Raw genomic sequence first — 24,598 nt, 5'->3', positions numbered from 1 at the left:
TTTTTTTTTTTTGTGTGGATTTTTTTACTAGTTAATTGGTATGTTTTTCTTGATCTTTATAGTTCCACACTCACTTAGCATATAGTAACTTTTATTTCCAGAGTCTTCTTTTAATCTAAAACCATACAACAAATTGACACCCTTAATCTGTAGAATGGGCTTTATTGGACTTTCTTGTTCTAGATGATTTTGGTGCCTCTGTGGTACCAAGTAAGAGAAAATGTGTTTTAAACTAGAAAAATCATATTTTTCAAAGCAATCATGTCAATACATTCCTTTTCTTCTTCTTTCTTTTTCTTAGATATTCTTTGTTGTGGCTTCTTCTTTCTTTCCATTTTGGGATATGTCCTTAAATGATTATAAATTGCTCTGATCTAGAGTTTAAAGTTCAAAGGTGTTCATTAATCCCAAACGCAATATAATTTAACTTATGTGAGTAGTACTATGAGGAGAAAGAACAAGGGAAGTAAATAATTGACTTCATGACAGATCCTTGGTATCCTATGCATGGGGTTTTGCTTTCTTTTGAAATTTTCTAACAAATTTGTTACCTAACAATTTTATGGTATATAAGGTAATGGGAGACTGATATAGCAGCCTTTTGGGCATTCATTACCCCTATTAGATTTTCTTTTATTCTCCCATACTCTCACACAATCTTAATTTGCCATTCTTTATTAATCTTTCTCTTATTGCTTCAGAGTAAGGACACACTGGATTCCAGATCTCGCTGTGCTAACACTACAAATCGTGGTGGTAGGGGTGGTGCAGACTGCTATGTTGGACGTGGTGGTTCAAGCCAAGTATGTGGATGTCACTGAGCAACTTCCAGGATCTATTTTGTTCGAAATCTCTGTGCAACCATGTCAAATGTGCACTTATCATTTTTCATTTTTTTTTGTCAGAGCCTGGTGGTTTATATGTTAAACCTGCATACAAGAAGGAAAATAGGACACATGCTTATGCAGTCTCCTCATCTTATTCATTCGGCATGGCAGGGAAACACACGTGTTGACGACCTACCTCATACAGGTTCTTACTATTAAAAACCTTAAGTTGATATTTGTTTTTGGTTTGAAAATTGAGTAGCAATGCGATTTGATTTACAATCTCCCCACTTATTTTTGCATACAACACCAATTAATCATGTTTGTATTACCTTTTATTTATTTTATATTTTTAACTTTGTACAACTGTTCAACAAAAGAAATACCTTTGTAGGAACTTTCACCTTCCATTCTGATCTCCAACCAGTTAACTCCTATTTATACACATGTCCGCTTGCTTTTGCCTTAGCTCACGTGGTAAGCAAAACAATTTCTTGTCATATACATATATGTGATTAGCATGGATATTTTATGCAATTTTGATGATCAGTTCTTGGAAACTATTTCAAAATTGGGTTGCCTTGCAACCATATCTTCTAATCTGTGCTGGCTCCTTATTTACAGCGGTGTTCAAATTACCTATTTATTTTCCTAATTATTTTTTCTCCATCTTCTATGACATTATTCTTTCTGCCCTTCTCTTTTTTCAATTTATTTATAAATGTGTAGGATTAGAAGAGAGACCTTACAAATTTGAAATAATAGTGCATGGACTTAATTCAATCTATATTGCCACTGTGTAAATTGTTTGTTCAATCTCTGAAGGAAGCTAGAAGCTCGAGTGGTTTATTTACCATCTGAGCTGTGGTTAGCATAATAAGCTATGACAGGTTTTATCTGTTTTTGGATTTTTTTTTTTTTTTACTGGTTAATTGGTATGTTTTTCTTGATCTTTACAGTTCCACAGTCACTTAGCTTATAGTAACTTTTATTTCCAGAGTTTTCTTCTTTGACTATAAAACCATACTACAAATTGACACCCTTAATCTATAGAATGGGATTTGTTGGACTTTCTTGTTCTAGATGATTTTGGTGCCTCTGTAGTACCAAGTAAGAGAGATTTTGTTTTAAACTAGACAAATCATATTTTTCAAAGAAATAATGTCAATACATTCCTTTTCTTCTTCTCTCTTTTTCTCAGTTATTCAACCCTCAACTCTCTAAAGTGAAATTATTGGGCTATGCTGATATGAAATTATCTCTTGATAGATATTATTTTTGCGCCTACATTCACCCACACCCATGTAGGCTGTAGTCATTGTCTTTCCTATGAATTGATTGTTTAGAAACTTTTTGAGTACTAATGATACATGATGCTTCTTGAACTTGAAGCATTAGAATAAAACTCCTTAAAGGCATGGACCTGTCAAACTACACTGCTATGTGTTAATAGTCTTTTCAATCTTTGAAGGAAGCCAGAAGCTCTAGTAGTTTATTTATTGTCTGAGTTATGTGCTTTGTGTAAGCTAAGACAGGTTTGATCCGTGTTACCTAGAATTCTGAACTATTTTTTTTTTCCAATTTATTTATATATATGCAGGATTAGAAGGGAACTCCTTACAAATTTGAAATAACAGGGCATGCACTTATACAATCTATGTTGCCACTGTGTAAATTGTTTGTTCAATCTCTGAAGGAAGCTAGAAGCTGGAGTGGTTTATTTACCATCTGAGCTATGCGGTTAGCATAAGCTATGACAAGTTTTATCTGCATTTTCTTTTTTCTTTATTTATGAATTTCTTAACTAGTTGATTGGTTTTTATTTTATTTTATTTTAATTTGTAGAGTTTTAAATTTTCACTTAGCATAGAGTAGGTATTATTTCTAGACTATTTTTCTATGACTCTAAAACCATACAAAAAATTGACACCCTTAAGCTGTGGTATGGGCCATGTCGTACTTTCTTGTTTTAGATGATTTTAGAGCCTATGTGGTACAAAGTAAAAGAGAATTTGGTTTAAACAAAAAAAAAAAAAATCATATTTTTCACAGCAATCACAACTAGTTTGAATTCAATCTTTTTATATTTTGATCTTGAAATATACTCAAGGGTTGTATTGAGGAAGAATTTTCCGTAACCATACGTGGACGGAAATAATATACTTTTGTGACTTGAATGGAATGTCTCTATTCTCTAGACCTATACCTGCAAAATTGCTGAGTGTTCTAAATTTTAGGTGCTGTGGATTTTTTTTCCTGCCTTTCATATATATATATATAGATGGATTGCCTTTTAACATGGATTTGGTTCTGCCATGTATGCCAAATCTTGGAACTAGTTATGTTATTACTTCTCTCACAGTCTCTCTCAGTCTCTCTTTAATAAATACAAAACTCGATACTTCTTTCTTTCTTTATTTTTGATTTTTTCCATTTCTTTTTGGATATTAAGCTAGTCTGCATTGTATTGTTTTACCTAACTAGGGATTAGTAATGCAGCCATAAAGCCTACTATTCTATTTAAGACAATAGAGATATCGTGAGTAATCCCATAAACTGATATTTAATTCCAAAACCTGGATGACTATTCTTTCGTTGGCTGTATGGAATTGTCAAGGGACACAATAGTATATTACTATTGTCGTATAATAACTACTTGATATCACCTGCTTCTGTATTAAAGTCCAATTGTATATCTTATAGTTAAATTTGCATGCTTGAGGTCGATCTTATCAGCAAACATTATTCTACCTAATTTAAACTCCCCTTCTTCTTTTAGTAACGATAGCATCTAGTGTTGAAAATATGGAAATCCATCACCCTCATCTGTAGCTCTTTCTCTAGGTATTTTTGCTATATTATAGATCTATAATGTGATTCTCCATTTGATATGCTTGTCTTGCATTGAATTATATATTTTTTTTTATCTCATTGTGAGCATTTAATTATCTGATTGTCTTGCATTTATAACTGGTAACTAATTATGATGTCATTTATTTATGGGATTCAAATTTTCTTTATGCTTTTAAGCCCCTGAAATTTTCTGTAAAAGCTCATGAGCTGTTGGACTTATCTTTTTAATTGCATCAGGCACTGTTGGAGTCCATGGGGGCTAGTGGATGCTGAAAGAATGCGGCTTTATTGACTGACTGCAAGAGCTGGTTTGAATCTGCAATTCCACCGATATGTTGTGTTTCAGTTGCCCTTTAACATCCTGCTGGTGAGTTTTGGTCATTAATGTGTTTCTATTGCCCTTTAATATCCTGCTGGTGAGTTTTGGTCATTAATATAGAAATGCTAGAGTCATAGCTTATATAACAAGCCTAGTTACCATCTAGGAGTTTTAGATATGTTTTTAAAGATTTTGATAGTTATTTATTTTGAAAACCTAAAATATATATATACACACACACACATACACTTATACACAACATAAGTAAAAATGCTAGGATGCACCGTTATGGTAACGGGTATAGGTATGGGTACGATACAGCAGCATAGCAATTTTTGAAAAATTAGCACTTACCTAAGAAGCACGGGTATGGGTACACCACTGGTAAAACATACCAAATGAAATATTTGTACTTCCTAGATAAAATACCTATATATAGATACACATAACACATGCATATATAAATTAAATTATTTGCCATATTCCAACATTCACAAAATTACACTTGACCGTAAAACCTATCAAAATTATGTTTTAACGCCAATTTTTTTTTTTTCAAATTCCATTTTTGACCCCCACAAATTTTCCAAATTACATTTTTTACTACACAACTTTTCCAAATTACAATTTGACCCAAACTTTTTTTAAATTATAAATTGATCCTCAAGGTTTTTAAAAATTACAAAAAACCCTTAAAGTTCAAAATTTTCACAAAAGTCCATGAGGTTATAAGAATCAACATTCCATTACTAAATTTCAAAATAAAAAGGGAATTTCCTTCAAGCACAATAAAATTGTCAAATGACATTCTTCTCACACTTTCTAAGCATTTAACCTTTATATCCCTTTGTTGTTTCTTTGTATCTTTTTGCATGAGAAAAATGCATTGAAAGGAAAAGATGCTAATCAAACTTTTTATGCTATGGCTTGGAATGAGGTTAGTTGTATTTAATTCAAGAATGTAGTTTACTTTCCTAGCCAATGTCATGCAACCACATGCATAGCTACTCTTTAATGTTGTTTTCTACTATAAATTGCTAAAATGTCCGTGCATTTCACATATCATCTCCTAGGGTAGACTATGTGTGCTCTCACATATTTGTGCATTCATTTGTCATCACTTAGGAAATATTATATTTCTTGCTCACATGTTCATGCACCTCACATGCCCATGCATTCATATCATATGTCCTCACTTAGGACTTATATTCCATGCTTGCATGTCCGTGCTCCTTGTAACTCACATGCTTTGATAATCCCATGCTCGTATGCTTTGGTGATTGCATGCCACAATGCTTAAATGCACTGATATTCACATGTTTAATATCCACACACATGTGCATACACTTGGACGATGATATGTCTATATGCTCAGAGGCTTAGGGGATTATGCAGTTGGATGTTTGTGCGCTTAAGTGTTTGACAAATGTGCTTGAATATGGAGATTGAATGTTCAAATTCAACCTTACAGAGGTGATTGGACGATAAAAGGTATGTGTACTTGGTGGCTTAAAATGTTCATATGGCCGTATGCTCTAATGCTTACATGTTTGTACACTCATTCTTAAATGCTCACATGTTCAATTAAGTGAAACTACTTAATAAAACTTAGTCATTAATTCTCATTTAGCATCAACCCTTTCTTTGTATTCACGTGCCCACACTTGGATGACGATGTATATATGCTTAGAGGCTGATGTGCTCATGTAGTTGGATGCTCGTGCATTCACATGCTTTGATGATCGTGCTGAAATGATAATGTGATTGGATGGTAAGATATATATTTAATTAGATACTTAAATGTTCATGAGCTTGTATGATCACTTGCTTTGTTGATCACATGCTCACATGTCTACTTTGATGGCCCCATGTTCCTATGTTCACATGCTTTAATGATACATGCTACTATGTTCTCTTGCTTCGATGATCATATGCTCACATGTCTACATGCTTCGATGATCTTATGCTCCCATTCTCACATGATCACATGCTTGGATGCTAACATGTTTAATTGCTCATACGTTCACATGTTTTGACTATCACATGCCTTGATAATCACATGCTCCCATGTCAAATTCTTTGATAATCACATGCTCATGCTTTGATGATCTCATGCTCATATGCTTCAATAATCACAAGCTTCCATGCTTACTCGCAATAATATTTACAAGTTTGATATCCACACGCTTGGATGATCACATGCTCCCACCAGACTCACATGCTTTGATGATGCGATGCTCATTTGATTCGATGATCACATGTTCCCATGCTCACTCGCATTAATATTTAGAAGTTTGATATACACACACACATGAGCACACACTTGGATAATGATTTCTCTATATGCTTGGACGCTTAAGTGAACTTGCAGTTGGACGTTTTTGCGCTCAAATGCTTTGTTGATTGTGATTGGAAGCTACAGTGATTGGGCGGATGGCAAGAGGTATGTGTACTTGGTTGCTTAAATGCTCATATGCTTGTCTGCTCTCATGCTCACATGCTTGTACACTCTCATTCTTAAATTCTCACATGTTCAATTAAGTGTAACTCCTTCATAAGAATTATTTATTAATTCTCAATAAGCATCAACCCTTTCTTTGTATCCACATGTGCCCACACTTGGATGACGATATATCTATATGCTTGGAGGCTGATTTTCACTTGCTTTGATGATTACATGCTTCTATGTTCTCATGCTTTGATGATCGTATGCTCACATGTCTACATGCTTTGATGATCATATTGTCCCACACTCACATGCTCGCATGCTTGGATGCTTACATGTTTGATTGCTCACACTTTCACATGTCTTGATAATCACATGCTCTCAAGGTCAATTCTTTGATAATGACCTTCTCTTATACTCATATGCTTTGATGATCCCGTCATCGAATGCTTTGATGATTGCATGCTCCAATGCTGAAATGCATCAGTATTCACATGTTTAATATTCACACACATGTGCACACATTTGGACGATGATATGTCTGTATGCTCGGAGGCTTTAGTGAACAAGCAGTTGGACGTTTGTGTGCCTAAATATTTGACAAAAATGCTTGAATGCGGAGGCTATATGACAATAAGTGGTGTGTGTACTTGGTTGTTTAAATGCTTGTATAATCTAATGCTCACATGCTTGTACACTCATTTCGAAATGCCCACATGTTTAATTAAGTGTAACTACTTCATAAGGCGTATTCATTAATTTTCATTCACCATCAACCCTTTCTTTGTATCCATATGTGCCCACACTTGGATGAAGATGTTTATATGCTTGGAGGATGATGTGCTCATGTAGTTGGATGCTCGTGCACTCGCATGCTTTGATGATCGTGTTGAAATGCTAATGTGATTAAACGGTAAAATATATATTTATTTGGATGCTTAAATGTTCATGCACTTATATGATCACATGCTCACATGTCTACATGCTTCGATGATCACTTGCTTCAATCCTCACTTGCAATAATATTTACAAGTTCGATATCCTTACATGTGAGCACACACTTGGATGATGATTTGTCTATATGCTTGGACCCTTAAGTGAACGTGCAGTTGGACGTTCTTGTGCTAAAAAATGCTTTGAGTGTTATGCTTGAAAGCTAAAGTGAATGGGCGGTAAGTGGTATGTGTATTTGGTTGCTTAAAGGCTTAGATGCTTGTATGATCTCATGCTCACATACTTGTACACTCTCATTCTTAAATGCCCTCATGTTCAATTAAGTGTAACTCCTCTATAAGACGTATTTATGAATGCTTATTAAGCAATAGCCCTTTCTTTGTATCCACATGTGCCTACCCTTGGATGACGATATAGATGCTTGGAGGTTGATGCTCACTTGTTTTGATGATTATATGCTCCTATGTTCTCATGTTTTGATGATCATATGCTCACATGTCTACATGCTTTGATGATCGTATGCTTTCATGCTCACATGTTTGATTTCTCACATGTTCATATGCTTTGACGATCACATGCTCCAATGTTCACATGCTTTGATAATCATATGTTCCCATACTCACATGTTTGATTCTTCACATGTTCATATGCTTTGACGATCACATCCTTAATAATCACATACTCCTATGGTCAAATGCTTTGATAGTTGGATGCTTGTGCACTCATATGCTTTAATGATTGTACTGAAATGCTAAGGTGATAAGACAGTAAAATATATGTTAACTTGGATGCTAAAATGCTCATGTGCTTGAATGATCACATCCTTTATTGATCACATGCTTACATGACTTGGTTTGATCACCACATGCTCACATGTCTACTTTGATGGTCACATGCTCTTATGTTTACATGCTTTGATGTTCACATACTTTAATGATTACATGCTTCTCCTATATTCTCATGCTTTGATGATTGTATGCTCACATGTCTACCTACTTTGATGATCATATGCTCTCTTGCTCATATGATTACATGCTTGGATGCTCACATGTTTGATTGCTCACACATTCGCATGCTTTGACTAACATGCTCCCATGCTCAAATGTGTTGATAATCATGTGCTCCCATGGTGAAATGCTTTGATAATCACATGCTTTGATGATCCCTTGCTCATACGCTTTGATGATCACATGCTCCTATGCTCACTCGCATTAATATTTTTATGTTTGATATCCACACATATGAGCACACACTTAGATGATGATTTGTATGCTTGGATGCTTAAGTGAACATGCACTCGGATGTTCTTGCACTCAAATGCTTTGAGGATTGTGCCTGAAAGCTAAGATGATTGAGCTTTAAGAGGTATGTGTATTTGGCTGCTTAAATGCTCATATGCTTGTTTTCTCTCATGCTCATATGCTTGTACACTCTCATTCTTAAATGCTAACATGTGATCACACTTGGATGATGATAAATCTACATGCTTGGAGGCTGATGTTCACTTGCTTTAATGATTACATGCTCCTATGTTCTCATGCTTTAATGATCGTATACTCACACGTCTACATGCTTTAAGGATCGTATACCCTAATCCGTTAGCATTTACATCCGTTAGCATTTACATGTGAAACTTTTGTCCTTTTTGAGTATGCTCTACAACCCCCTCTGTGGTATAAGCCAGAGAATGTTGCTGTAAAGCCTGAGGTACCTTGTGGGGTGTCTGAACTGAAGCAATATGATGGACCTCAGTGTCTTGTTATTCCTGGAAACCATGGTTTGTATAAATTCTGAGTCTAAGCCTTTTCATGATTTACTTTTGTTCCTCCACAAAAGAGAAAAGCTTTGGAAATGATTCTTTTGTCTTCATTTATGAATTTATTTCTGCATTTATTTGATAACATGAACTAGTATCAAATATTAGACCCTGATTTTGCTCATTGAGAAGCCCTTAAACTTTGTAACTGACTAGATTGTCACTATGGTGAAATAATATTCTCTTTTTGAATGCAGATTGGTTTGATGGTCTTGATACCTTTATAAGGTTTATATGTCATAAAAGCTGGTTGGGCAGGTGGTTTATGCCTCAAAAGAAGAGCTATTTTGCTTTGCAACTCCTTAAAAGGTGGTGGGTATTTGGTCTTGATCTAGCACTCTTTGGTGATATTGATATATACCCATTCAAATTCTTTTTAGAAGTAGTAAAGAATGAGGTATTTCTTCTTTTCCTTTTTTGCTATTTTAATACTCTTCTGAAAATATCACAAGTGGATGAGATTGGTGGTGCACATGTTGTGTCTGTTGCACATGATGGGCATATTACATTGTGTCTGTTGCACATGTTGACAAGCACTATACATTACAAAAAAATTTACTTGTTTCGACCCAAGGCACTTCAATGGCTCTGTGTAGCTTCACATGGTAGAGATTTTTTACACTCATTTTGTTTATAAAACTCACTAGAGCTTATGCATAATATAAATTCATTTTCAAGTTATGAAGCTTGGAATTGGTCATCTATTTTTCCCCTTTTATTTGTTATTGTAGAATCTTGTTTATTCTTTTGTCGATTTTGTATTTTTGATATTTGAGTAATGAATTTGTATGGACGTGATTAATTCAAGTAAGAAATTTTTGGTAATTGATAGTAGGTGCAAGAAACTAATGTAATTGCAGGAAGGATCACTGTCACATCAATCCGATGGTAATTGGGGTAAGTTTTTTAGTGTATCTACTATGCTCAGAAACTAGTTATTCTGCCCAAGGCTACATAGAGGCAGCCCATTTTACTTTTGTAATGTACTTTAGTCACTAGCCAGAGAAAGCTATATAGTGCTTAATGCATGTACACATATGCAGTATATTGATGCCTTATACATCCAAAGAAAGAAAAGCTTAAATAAAAAATTAAGTTATTTTAAAATAAGTAAACTCAATAGCCATTGCAAGAGAGGGAGAACTAGAGCTCCAAAGGATTAGTTTTATGATGATTTAAGTTAGTCATGTGAAAATTTTGTTCATATGTTTTTTTTTTTTTAATTATTCCATCCACAGTGTAAGCTATTAGCAGTGCTAGGGGCAAAATATTATTTCTGAAAACAGGAGGGAAGTCCCTAACATTACTCAAACCTCAAGAGTGGTTAGTATAATTTATCCTTTTCTTTTATTACTCCCATGAAGAAAGAGGATACTTTCTCTAGGGACTGAATGTGAGTCGCTTAACAATTAGTAGTTCAAATGGAGGATTGGCAGCTTTTAACTAACTGCTCTTGTGGCTGATGTGTATATGCAGCAGAATTCTCTTGTCCATATTGTTTTCCTCTAGAGGTGAAGTCATTGATACATAAAATACTCAATCTCAATTCTAAAACAGTAAGTATTTTGTTTTGCTATTTGCATATCCTAAAATTGCAAGCATTTTGTTTCTCTATACGCAGATCATAGAATTGGTTTTGTTATTTACTCATATACATTCATTATGCATGCTTTATTTAGCAAGTCCGTTGGGTCCCAATTACTTGATCTAAATTACTTGATAAGTATGACTTAACCTTTGGTATCTAGGAGATGTTGAATTTCATTTCAAACCTTCTTTCCCACTACTTTGGGATCAGATAGATTGGTTAGATGTAATTCATGCAAAATCAATAATAAGATAATCATATAATGCCATTCCTCTTTAAAGAGCTAATATTTATTGCTAGTTTCTTGTTCCCTGCTTGTAACTTCAAGAACAAATGTAAAGCATATAGCATACAATCAAAAGGACAGATATATATATATATATATCATGAATGGCTTATATGTGCATCATGGGGTTTTATGAGTAGTTTGTATCATGAATGGCTTTAGTTTAGTCTGTGAAAGAGTTTTGTCTGGAATTGCTTTGCTTAGCTTGTTTTTTGATAATGAATGCATTGTAGATAGTTTCTTTTGGGTAAAATTTCAAACTTCTTTGAACTTTGAGAAATACCCAAATTGTGTTGCTAAGTAGGATAAAATTTTTCTATTTTGTGTTTCTCTTTTGAATGAAGTTTGTGTGTGACGTTGATGTGGTTAAAATTCATAGACCATTCACTTAATTATGCATATAGGAATATGATTTCTTTGGTTTAGTCCTATATTGATTACAAGGGCTTATATGAATTTCTCAGTTGAATGAGAAGAAGAATGAAGCATGATAAGTTAGTGTTAATATGTTAGTGTTAACATGTTTACTGTTATTTGGAAATTTATAGAAGTGTTGACTTACACCAGCAAAAAATTACATTACTCTCTTATGGTTATGAATCTAGATTTGATTCATATCTTTATGGAGGGAATCATATGCTATTCTTCTGGCTAATAGTCATTAGCTACATTTTTGGCCTTGTTGTTATTCTTACAAGAATTTGAAAAGATATCAATCTCAATTGGTGCAGGCATCAGTGTTTATGCACTATGTGTATTTGGGTCCTTAAATACTCATAATTCTGTATGCTCACATACTTGTATTCACTCATGCTAACATGCTTGTATACTCTCATGCTTAAATGTTCATATGTTTAATTAAGTGTCATTCCTCCATAAGACTCTCATGACGGTAAGATGTATGTGTACTTGGATGCTTAAATTCTCATGTGCTTGTATGTTCACATGCTTTGTTGATCACATGCTCACTGGTGTACTTGCTTTGATGATTACATGCTCACATGACTATTTGCTTTGATGATAACATGCTCATATTTTCACATGCTTCGATTATTGTATGCTCCCATGTCTACATGCTTTGACGATCACACGCTCACATGCTTGTATGCCCTCACGCAAATATGTTTGAATGCTTTGATGATCAAATGTTGACATGCCCTTATGCTCTCATGCTCACATATTCTTACATACTTGCCTACTCACGTCTACACGCTTCAATGATTGTATGCTCCCATGTTCACATGATTGATTTCTTAGATGCTTGGATACTCACATGTTTGAATGTTCACACGCTCACATGCCGTGATGATCACATGCTCCTATGCTCACATGCCTTGGTGATCACTTGCTCCCATGCTTAGATGCTTTGACGCTTTGACGATGCTCCCATGCTTATATGCATTGATGATTGCATGCTCTCATGGTCACACGCATTGATATTCAAATGTTTGATATCTACACACATGTACGCTTGATGATGTCTATATACTTGGAGGCTTAAGTGATCATGCAGTTGGACGTTCGTATGCTTAAATGCTTTGAAGATTGTGCTTGAATGCCGATGTGATTTGGGTGGTAAGAGGTATGTGTACTTGAGTGCTTAAATACTCATATGTGTGTATGGTTTCATACTTACATGCTTGTATACCCTTATGCGTAATTGCTCGTGTACAATCAAATGTTGCTCTTCATAAGCCTTATTGATTAATTCTCAATAAGCATCAACTCTTTGTTTATATCCACATATGCACACAATTGGATGATGATATGCTTATATGGTCACATGTTTGTATAACCTCATGCTAACATGTTTGAATGCTTACTCGCTCACATGCTTCCATGCTCATCCTTTGATCATATGCCTGAATCATCACAAGCTCTCATGCTTTTCATAAGCCTTATTGATTAATTCTCAATAAGCATCAACTTTTTGTTTATATCCACATATGCACACAATTGGATGATATGCTTATATGTTCACATTTTTGTATAACCTCATGCTAACATGTTAGAATGCTTACTTGCTCACATGCTCCCATGCTAATCCTTTGCTCATATGCCTTAAAAATCACAAGCTCCCATGCTCCCATGTTCACCCCTTTGATGATGCCATGCTCCTATACTAATATGCTTTGATGATCGCATGCTCCCATGCTCATATGCTTTGCTATTCACATGTTTGATATCCACACATATATGCACACAGTTGGATGATAATACGTCTATATGCTTAGAGGCTTAAGTGATCAAGTTGTTGAACGTTCGTGCACTTAAATGCTTTGATGATTCGGCTTGAATTTTGAGGTGATTGGGCGGTAAGAGGTATGTGTACTTGGATGCTTAAATACTCAAATGCTTTTATGCTCACATGCGTGTCTGCTCTCATGCTTGTGTACTTCCATTCTTAAATGCTTATATGCTCAATTAAGTGTCACTCTTTCATAAGACTTATTCATTAGTTCTCATTAAACATCAATTTTTTCTTTGTATCCACATGTGCTTACACTTGGATGACAATACATTTGTATGCTTGGAGGCTGATGTGTTCATGCAGTTGGATGCTTGTACACTCACATGCTTCTATGATTGTGCTGAAATGCTAAGGTGATTGGGGAGAGTACACTATATGTTTAATTGCATGCTTGATTGATCACATGTTTGGATGCTCACATGTTGATTGCTCACATGTGTGCATGCTTTGACGATCACATTCTCCCACATTCACATGCCTTGATAATCACATCTCGCATGGTCAAATGCTTCAATGATCATATGCTCCCATGTTTACATGTTTTGACGATCAGATACACTGCCATGTGCCTCATTAGTTTGGACACTTTGATGATCACATTTTCACATGCCCGTATGCTATCATGCTTATATGTTCTTACATGTTTGGTTGCTCACATGTCTACTTGATTCGATTACATGTTTGAATGCTCACATGCTTACATGCTCGAATGCTCACATGCTTACATGCTCTAATGATCATATGCTCTCATGCTCATATGCCTTGATGATCACATGCTCTCCCATGCCCACATGCTTTAATGATTGCATTCTCTCATGCTTATATACTTTGATGATCCCATGTTCCCATACTCATATGCTTTGATGATCACATGCTCCCATGCTCACATGCATTGATATTCATATGTTTGATATCCACACACGTGCACACTTGGATGTGTCTGTATGCTCGGAGGCCGAAGTGATCTTGCAGCTGAACATTCTTGCACTCATTTGCTTCAACGATTATGCTTGAATCTTGAGGTTAATGGGCGATAAGAGGTATGTGAACTTGGGTGCTCAAATGCTTGTATGCTATTATGCTCACATGTTCAATTAAGTGTCACTCCTTCTTAAGACTTAATTCATTAATATATATATTACTAAAAGCTAAAACGTGGCATTTATTGCTGCTAAGCTCCTGTTGCGCCACCTCATTGCCATGTCATTCGCCACATAATTATTATTTATTATTATTTTTTTACCCAAAAAAAAAAGATTATTGACTTTACATATTATCTTTGTCGGTTTTAACATCTATATATATATATATATATATTTTCTTTTTTATTTCCAATTTTCTTATAATTTTTTTTACATTCACTTATTTTTTAAATATTTACAATTTCTTCTTTCTACCATTTGTTCCAAAAAAAAAAAATATTTACATTTTTTTAACATTTCTTCTTCCCTTACCTTTTCGTATCCTTATTACTTCTACTTTAATATTACTATTCATTTTTCCCTTTATCTTCCTTAATTTGTCTCTTCTTATCTCTTCACTCTTACTATAAATTTGTCACTCTTTTCCATTCTTTGCATAGTTTTCTCTCACAAAAAGGTTATCTCTCTCTCTCTCTCTCTCTCTCTCAATGTTTTGGTAGATTTTTATTTTTTATTGCATCTTCGCTTTAGGTTGATAAATTTTTGTGTTTTTAAAAACTCTAATTTAGTTGATACGATTTAGTTTTGTGTTTTAAGTTATTATTATTATTTTGCTCTTTGATTGTTAAATTTTATCTGATTACATTATAAAAAATTAAAGATAGTAGATAAAATAAAATAGTATTCCATAACATAGCATAATTTGGATAATTTAGTATTTATTGTTATATCTTTTAATTTTTTTTTCCTTCTCTTCTATTTTACTAATATTGAAATTCAACTACATCTTCCTTATCATTAAATTATTTATATTTTCTCTCTTTTTGTTTAAAAAATAAAAAATGTAATATTTTACTTAAATTCAAATAAAAGAAAATTGTGCTCATCAAATTTACTCATTTTTTTAACATTTACATTTTCTCCAATCTTTCTCCTTCTCTTTACCTTTTCATCTCTCCAAAATTCTACCTTGATATCACTCTTTCTTTTTCCTTTTATCTTCTTTATTTTGTTTCTTTTTATTATCATCCTTTAGTATAAATTTGTTATTCACTTTTCATTCTTTACATAATTTGCTCTCACAAAAAAATGGTTATTTCCCACTCTTTCTCCCACCCTTCCATTTTTTTTTTAATGACTTTGATTTTAAATATTATCATATTGCATTATAAATAATTAAAAATAGTATATAAGAATGTACTATTATTATATTACATAAAATTATTTGGATAACTTAGTGTTTATTGTTAGTGTTTTATTTTTATTTTTTCTCTATTATTTTATTTAACATTTAAATTCAGCCACATCCCCAATATATATCATGAAATTATTTATATTTCCACTCCTTTTTATTTTAAAATTTAAAATATAATATTTTGCCTAAATTAAATAGATAAAATTGTCCACATTAAGTGGAGTAATGCTAGGGAAACACTCATTCTCACACCCAATGCATCAAAGGAAGAATGAAATACAAAACAAATCAAGTTAGAAACACTAAATTAAAAAAAAAAAAACTAATAATGCATATTTAATGTAATAGAATCATCATCAAATTTTGGAAAACGATAGGTCTCCAAAGAGGGGGGAGAGAGAGATGGTATAGAAAAAAAACCAATACAAAGTAATAAAGAGTAGATAAAGAAAAAAAAAACAAACATCAATTAGTAATCGTTGATTGGAAAACAAAGAGGTTGTAAGGAAAAGTAAAAAATAAAATAGAGATTACCATGTAGAGAACATTAAAAACTTTACAGTGTAGTAACATAAACCGTTAAATTCACTTAAAAAATTAAATCAACAATTAAATACAATCATAGTACTAAATTTAAATTTAAAAATAATCAAACTCTAACTATGGAAACCATATTAATCATAACTAAAAAAGAGATGTTCTTTGATAGTAGTAAAAATTACATAAGAAATAAAGTTAGAAAATTTAAAAATCCATTTTTTGACATTTCATATAACCTTATTTATAATATATATATATATATATATATAATTTTCACACACAAAACTTTCGAAAATCTAATGAACAATACTAAATACCTCTCATTTACCGTCTTTGTTATGCAAATCATCAGTAAGAAAATATATGATAATTGTAAGAAGAGTTACAAATGAGATTAGTTAAAAAAAAAAATAATAATAATAATTAGCCTTATGGAGTAGTAATCTATAATTTTACGCATCCAAAAAGGTGGAATATATAGAGTTTTCTTAAAAGTATGTGTAAAAATTCACTATATGTGTGTGTGTAAAGGTAAAAAAATTGTATATTTAAGGTTTTTATTAACTTAAAAACTAATGAAAAATCAATGGTTAATAACAAAAATTATAAATTAATAAAATATTTAATGAGACAATTCTAAAAAAATTATCACACGCAACGCGCGAGTATGCGACTAGTTCTAATAAAACATCAACCCTTTGTTTGTATCCACATGTGCACACAATTGGATGACGATATATCCATATGCTTAGAGACTGATGTGCTTTTGCAATTGGATGCTCATGCACTCACATGTTTTTTTGATTGTGCTTAAATGCAAAGGTGATTAGACAGTATGATGAATGTATACTTGAATGCTTAAATGCTTATGTTTTATAGGTTCACATACTTGGTTGATCACATGTTCACATGCTCACTTGTTTTGATGATATGTTCAAATGCTTTGATGATTACATGCTCCTATGTTCATGTACTTAGATAATCGTATGCTCTCATGTCTACATGCCTTGATGATCATTTGCTTCCATGTCTACATGCTTTGACTATTATATGCTCACATGCTCATGTGCCCGAATGCTCATATGTTTAGACGCTTTGATGATCACATGCTCACATACCCATATGCTATTATGCTCACATGTTTTTACATACTTGGATTGTCATGTGTACATGCTTCAAAGATTGTATTCTCCCATGCTCACTCTTGGATGCTTACTTGCTTGTATGCTTACAGACTCACATACTTTGATGATCACATGCTCCCAAGCTTACATACCTTGTTGACCATACTATGTCACATGTTTTGACGATAACATGCTCCCATGCACACGTACATTGATATTCACATGTTTGATATCCATACACGTGCACACACTTGGTTGATGATTTGTCTCTATGCTTGGGGCTTAAGTGTGATGCAATTGCACGTTCATACGCTCAAATGCATTGACGATTGTGCTTGAGTGCTGTGTTAATTGGGCTGTAAGAGGTATGCATACTTGGGTGCTTTAATGCTCATGTTTTTGTGCTCACGTGCTTGTATTGTCTTATGCTTAAATGCTCACATATTCAATTAAGTGTTACTCTTTCATAAGACTTACTCATTAATTCTCATTAAGCATCAACCCATTGTTTGTATCCTAATGTGCGCACACTGTGATGGCGATATATTTATATGCTTGGAGGCTATTTTGCTCATGCAGTTGGTTGCTCGTTCAATCACACGCTTTGATGCTCGTACATGCTTTGATGCTCGTACTTAAATGCTTAGGTGATTGTACAGTAAGATGTATGTGTTCATAAATGCTTAAATGCACACGTGCTTGTATATTCACATGCTTTATTGATCACATGCTCGTATATGTACTTGCTTTGATGATCACATGTTCACATGTTTACTTTCTTTAATGATCATATGCTCATATGTCTACTTGCTTTGATGATCACACACTCTTAAGTTCACATTTTTTGATGTTCACACGCTTTTATGTTTACATGCTTTGATGATCTTATGCTCACATGCTCTGAGTGCTGATAGACTCACATGATTTGATGATTATATGCTCTAATGCTCACATGATTTGATGATCACATGCTCCCACGTTAACATGCTTTGATGATCCCATTCTCCCTACTTTGATGATCGCGTGCTCCCATACTCACATGCATTGATATTCACATGTTCGATATCTGCTCACATTTGTACCCATTTGGATAATGATATGTTTATATGTTTGGAGGCTTAAGTGATCATGCAGTTAGATGATCGTGCGCACAAATGCTTTGACGATTGTGCTAAAATGCTGAGTTGATTAGGCAGTAAAAGGTATGTGTAATTGGGTATTTAAATGCTTAGATGCTTGTATGCTCACATGCCTGAATTGTCTAACGCTCACATGCTTGTATACCCTCATGCTTAAATGCTCAAATGTTCAATTAAGTGTCACTCCATTATAAGACTTATTCATTAATTATCACTAAGTATCGAACCTTTGTTTGAATCCACATGTTCACAAGCAGTTGGATGAAAATAAATCTATATTCTTGGAGGTTGATGTGCATATGTAGTTGGATGCTCGTGTAGGCACATCCTTGGATGATCTCGTTTAAATGCTCATGTGCTTGTATGTTCACATGCTTTTTTGATCACATGCTCACGTGCTCATATGTCTCATATGTTCATATGATTTGATGTTTACAAGCTTTGGTGATCACATGCTCCTATGTTCACATGGTTCGATGATCGTATGCTTCCATGTCTACATGTCTTGACGATCGCGTGTTCATGCTCACATTCTTGTATACCTTCATGTGTAATTGCTTGTGTTCAATCAAATGTCGCTCTTTTATAAGCCTTATTGATTAATTCTCATTAAGCATCAATCCTTTGTTTATATCCACATTTGCACACAATTGGATGATCATATGCTTGTGTATACTCACATGCGTGTATACCCTTATGCTTGAATGCTAACATGTTTGAATCCTTACTCACTCACATGCTCCCATGCTCATAAGCTTTTACGTTTGCATGCCTCCATGATTCTACGCTCCCATGTCTACTGGCTTTGATGATCACTTGCCAATTTTCCCATATGCTTTCATACTCATATGCTAGGACGCTTTGATGATTACCTGGTGCTATGTTCAAATTCTCTCTTGATTGCATGCTCACAAGCATTGATATTCACACACGTGCACACAATTGGATAAGGAAATTTCTATAAGCTTGGAGGATTAAGTGAACGTGTGGTTGGACATTCGTGCACTCAAATGCTTTGAAGATTGTGCTTGAATGCTGAGGTGATTAGGGGATTAGAGGTAAGTGTACTTGTGTGCTTAGATGCTTATATGCTTTAATGCTTTCATGATCATATGCTTGTATGTTATTGTATGTTACATGCTTTGTTGATAGGCAACTCACATTTGTCCTTCCTTTGATGATAAACATTCTCATATGTCTACATGCTTTGATGATCATATGATCTCATGTCTACCTGCTTTGATGATAACATGCTCACTTACCTGTATGCCTTCATTCTAATATGTTTGAACACTTTGATGATCGTGTAGTTGGACATTTGTGCGCTCAAATGCTTTGACAATTGTTCTTGAATGTTGAGGAGATTGGGAGATTAGAGGTATGTGTACTTGGGGGCATAAATGAGCATATGCTCTCATGATCACATGCTTGTATGCTCACATGCTTTGTTGATAACCTGCACATATTTGTTATTGCTTTGATGATAACATTCTCACATGTCTACTTACTTTAATGATCACATGCTTTGATGTTGACATGCTTCTTTGTCACATGTTTTGATTATTTTATGCTCCCAAACTGACCTACATTGATGATCACATGCCCTTTGTTTGTATGCCTTCATGCTCCTATGTAGAAATGCTTTGATGATTGCATGCTGACATGCATTGATATTCACATGTTTGATATCCACACACGTGCACACACATGGATGATGAAATGTCTATAGGCTTGAAGACTAAAATGATCATGTATTTGCATTCCGCACTTGAATGCTTTGACGATTGTACTTGAATATTGAGGTGATTGGGAGATTAGAGTTATGTGTACTTGGTGCTTAAATGCTCACATACTTGTATGTTCATATGTTTTGTTGATAATTAGCCTACATCTACTTGTTTTGATCATAATATGCTCACATGTCTGTTTGCTTTGATGATCACATGCACCATGTTCACATGCTTTGTTGATTACATGCTTCTATGTTCACATGCCTCTATGATCATATGCTCCCATGTCTACTTGCTTTAATGATCACATGCCCACTTGCCTGTATGCCTTCATGCTCATATGCTTGGATACTTTGATGATTACCTACTCCTATGTAGAAATGCTTTGATGATCGCATGCTTTGATATCCACACACGTGCAAACACATGGATGATGAAATGTATATAGGCTTGAAAACTAAAGTGACCGTGTATTTGCATTCACGCGCTCAAATTCTTTGACGATTGTACTTGAATACTGAGGTTATTGAGAGATTAGAAGTATGTGCACTTGGGTGCTTAAGTGATCATATGCTTCTATGTTTACATGCTTTGTTGACAACTTGCACACATTTGTCATTGCTTTGATGATAACATTCTCACGTCTACTTACTTTCATGATTACATACTTTTATGTTCACATATTTTGATGTTCACATGCTTCTCTACAACATATTTCGATGATCTTATGCTCGCAAGTCAACCTGTTTTGATGATCACATGCCCACTTGCCTGTATGCCTTCATGCTCATATGCTTGGACGCTTTGATGATTACCTACTCTTATGTTGAAATGCTTTGATGATCGCATGCTCACATGCATTAATTTTCACATTTTTAATATCCACACGCATGCGCACACTTGGATGATGAAATGTATATATGCTTGAAGGCTAAAGTGATCATGTATTTGCACATTTATGCGCTCAAATGCTTTGATGATTGTACTTGAATATAGAGGTGATTGGGGGATTAGAAGTATGTTTGGGTGTTAAAATGCTCATATGCTTGTATGCTCTCATGATTACATGCTTGTATGTTCACATGCTTTGATGATAATTAGCCTACATATCTACTTGCTTTGATCATAACATGCTCACATGTCTACTTGCTTTGATGATCACATGCCTACTTGCCTGTATGTCTTCATGCTCATAGATACTTGTGAAATTGAAAAGAAGTTCGTTAGCTGGTTTTGTATAGCAAATTGCATAAAATACCCAATTTGCTTATCTTGTTCTCTAAAAATTGTGTATAATACTGATATATGGCGGCCAAAACTGTTGTCTAAAGAACTGTATTAAAGTAATACTCTTTTACTTTAATGCACATATTTTAATTAGTTTGTTTAGCTTATAACTCCTCTCCGCTTTGACTTCTAAGCATGCATTGATGCATTTTGAAAATATATAGGTCTAGAAAAATGTCTAAATTATTTACATTCCAATCATATTTTATTGCTGCAGCTTTTGTCATTAGGGTTTTAGGATAATTTTTTAACTTTATGGCTGCGTTTAATATGATGAAAATAACTTTTAAATCCAGAAATTTAGACTTCATTTGAATTATGCTTTCATATGATCAATATATATATATTTTTTTTTGGCTGAAGCAATATGGTATTTCTTAGACATGGCAAAACAGGTGGGGTGGGTCGGGTCAATTGGGTTGCATGTCAAAAGTGGTCATTTTAAGCGGATTAAAATCGGGTTTGGGTCAATCGGGTTAGGTCGTGTTGACCTGTATTTTTCACATGATTTTTTTTTTTTTTTTTTTTATAAAGAAAACATGTATTTGCCATTTGAAAAGTCATGTAACAAATTACTTGATGTAAAATGCATTACTTTAAATTCACCATTTATATCAAGAATGAACTATACTTATTAATACTTATCCAATAATTTTAAAATTATACAAATCCTAATATTGCTATCTAAAACAAAATAACACAAAGATAAGTAAAACAAATACACAAGTTTTATTTCTACACAATATTACATTCCAAAATATGAAACAAAATTACAAATGACTTATTGGATAATTCATTTGACAAAAAATAAAAACATATAAGAAATTTACAATCTTGAAATTTAATTTTATAATCTATTGGTAATTGTGGTTGGTACTCTATTTCAATTTGAGATATACATTAAAGTTTGATTGTTTACTTATTTATACATGGTCTCTTTTATGATATCATATCATTATCATATCATTGTTAAGCAATACACACTCTAGGAAATATCATAATTTATTTTGAAAAGTCATTTATTTTGGACATAAATTGTTAAAAAATAGGTCTAAGCATTTATAATTTATGTTAATTTGATACTTTGACTTCATTATTTTCACACTTGTGAATGTTTCTCACACGTCTACAATTTTAAATCTAAGTTTTTAACTGTATTGTAACCAGATTATCTTCGCATGTACTTTTCTATTTGATATCTAAAATTTTTTACTCATTACAGAATGTTTAATCATTCATTTTTCAATTAATTTGCATGTTATGTAAATGTCTCAATTGTTTCCTTAAAGCTCACAACAAACAATTAAACCAATATTGTCTTAATTTTATTATATTTTTTTTACCAAAAAAAAAAGTTTTAAAAAATGGTTTGGGTTGCAGGTCGGGTCGAGTTGACCCGTAAAATGTGGGTCGGGTCACAGGTCAACCTGTTTTTACTTTGGGTCAAAAACTGGGGTTCGGTTCAGGTATTTTTCAGGTCGGGTCAGGTCAGAAATTTCTGACTTATTTCTTAATAGTGTGAAAGATAGAATCTCATGGATTATAGATATTATTTACTTCTTTTTTGGGAATAACTCCAGGAGCTGTTGTTGAAACCATTCACAAGTAATATGTAAATTTCAGTGTTTACATTGTCTATTTTCCTTTCATGGTTTAATCTTAAATGATGCAGAATTACGTGAGAAGCATTCACCTTTAGTATTTAGGTGTTAACTTTACATCCCTATACTTCTCATTAAGGATATTTGATCTCTTGTAGGGAAAACATGTGTCACATAGTCAAGGCACTGGCTAATGTCTCATGGGATATTTGGAAACATGCTACTGATGTTGCCTACAAAGCTGTTAGTTCATTAGAAGGCGCTGGTGTGTTTGCAGTTGAATTGTTTTTGACTGGGGATGGTCAGGCTGTGTTTTTGCTTCTTTCTTTGAGACTGTTAAAGGTGCGCGCACACACACACAATTGCTTCCTTTTTTGTTATCCTCTATATTTTTTCCTAATTTTGTTTCGGCATTATCTGCTTCTGGCTAATGAATTTATGTTCTGAACTCTTAACAGATGCTTCTAAATGAAGTGGCTCCTAGACCCCATAATAGTGGTCATCACACAATTGAGTCTTGGTACACCTCACAATTTGAACAACATTTGCAGGCTGTTGTTGGTCTTCCACTTGGTGAGCCATCAATGAAAACTCCTGCTGCTGTCATGTACACTATACTGGGTGAAGATGAGGTGAAGAATTTCTTTTTATTTTTTTATTTATCTAATATATAAAATGAATATGGCATGAAGCTGAAGTCATTCGTTTCTTTCAGAACCTATTTCTGTAACATACTTTCACTGAAAATATTCTTCTTGAAGTTTGTTGAAGTTGCAACTAGAATTAGGTATAATTCTGTGCTTGAGCTTGATGACTTTGTATACCGTTGTGAATAACGAAATTTTAAGAAATTACAATTAATACAAATCAAACGTTCTGTCTGTCCTGGTTCTCATTAACTGATTTTCAGTTCTCAAATTATTTTATCTTGGAAAACTTGTTAATGTTAGTAAAAAAAGTAAATTGGAACATCAATGTACAACAAAATGTTTGAAATGTCTTTATTCAGCATAACTATCTTTCACTACCCCCTCCCCCCACATGTCAAATGTCTCTCTTTTATTTATTTATATATTAAATTTCAAGGTAAGCCTGGTTTTATATTAGCTCATCAACTGATTTAGAAGGGCATGAGCATTCCTGGGGCTACTGTTCCATTGGTATGACAAGCCAGGTATGTGAATTTCTTTTTCCTCTCTCTCTCTCACACACACATGCGCGCTATTTGACCTTTACCTCATACTTGACATTTTCCTGTATTGTCTTAATGACTTGGCAGAAATGCGAAAGCAGCAAAAGATGGGCCATGTCACAATTGTTGGGCCTTCCATGGGTGATGTGGAAGAACGATTAAAATCAATTCTGAAGGAAGAAGGTTCTGATTGTCAGGCTGCAGGTAATTGCACTAGGGACTTCTCATATTTATTTACTGAATGTCACGATGCTGGTTAACCAAAAAGCAAGTTTTCTCTAGGAGGCACAAATGTTTTTGGAAGGTGT

General features: G+C 33.8%; 1 long non-coding RNA gene across 1 annotated transcript; it reads left to right on the top strand.

The window, feature by feature from the left end:
• Positions 1–18: 18 nt before the first annotated feature.
• Positions 19–15,475, top strand: LOC112005411 (uncharacterized). Its single transcript, XR_010630233.1, has 11 exons — positions 19–803; positions 906–1,032; positions 1,222–1,304; positions 2,428–2,567; positions 3,918–4,936; positions 5,395–5,490; positions 6,360–6,442; positions 7,262–7,358; positions 9,413–10,538; positions 10,692–10,771; positions 12,451–15,475. It is a non-coding gene; the product is annotated as an uncharacterized LOC112005411 (long non-coding RNA).
• The last annotated feature ends 9,123 nt before the right edge of the window (positions 15,476–24,598 follow it).

Source organism: Quercus suber, unplaced genomic scaffold (genome assembly GCF_002906115.3).
Source record: "Quercus suber isolate HL8 unplaced genomic scaffold, Cork oak 2.0 scaffold_142, whole genome shotgun sequence".
Lineage (NCBI taxonomy): Eukaryota > Viridiplantae > Streptophyta > Magnoliopsida > Fagales > Fagaceae > Quercus > Quercus suber.
Note: the sequence above shows the minus strand (reverse complement) of the source record. Positions and strands in the feature narration are given on the sequence as shown.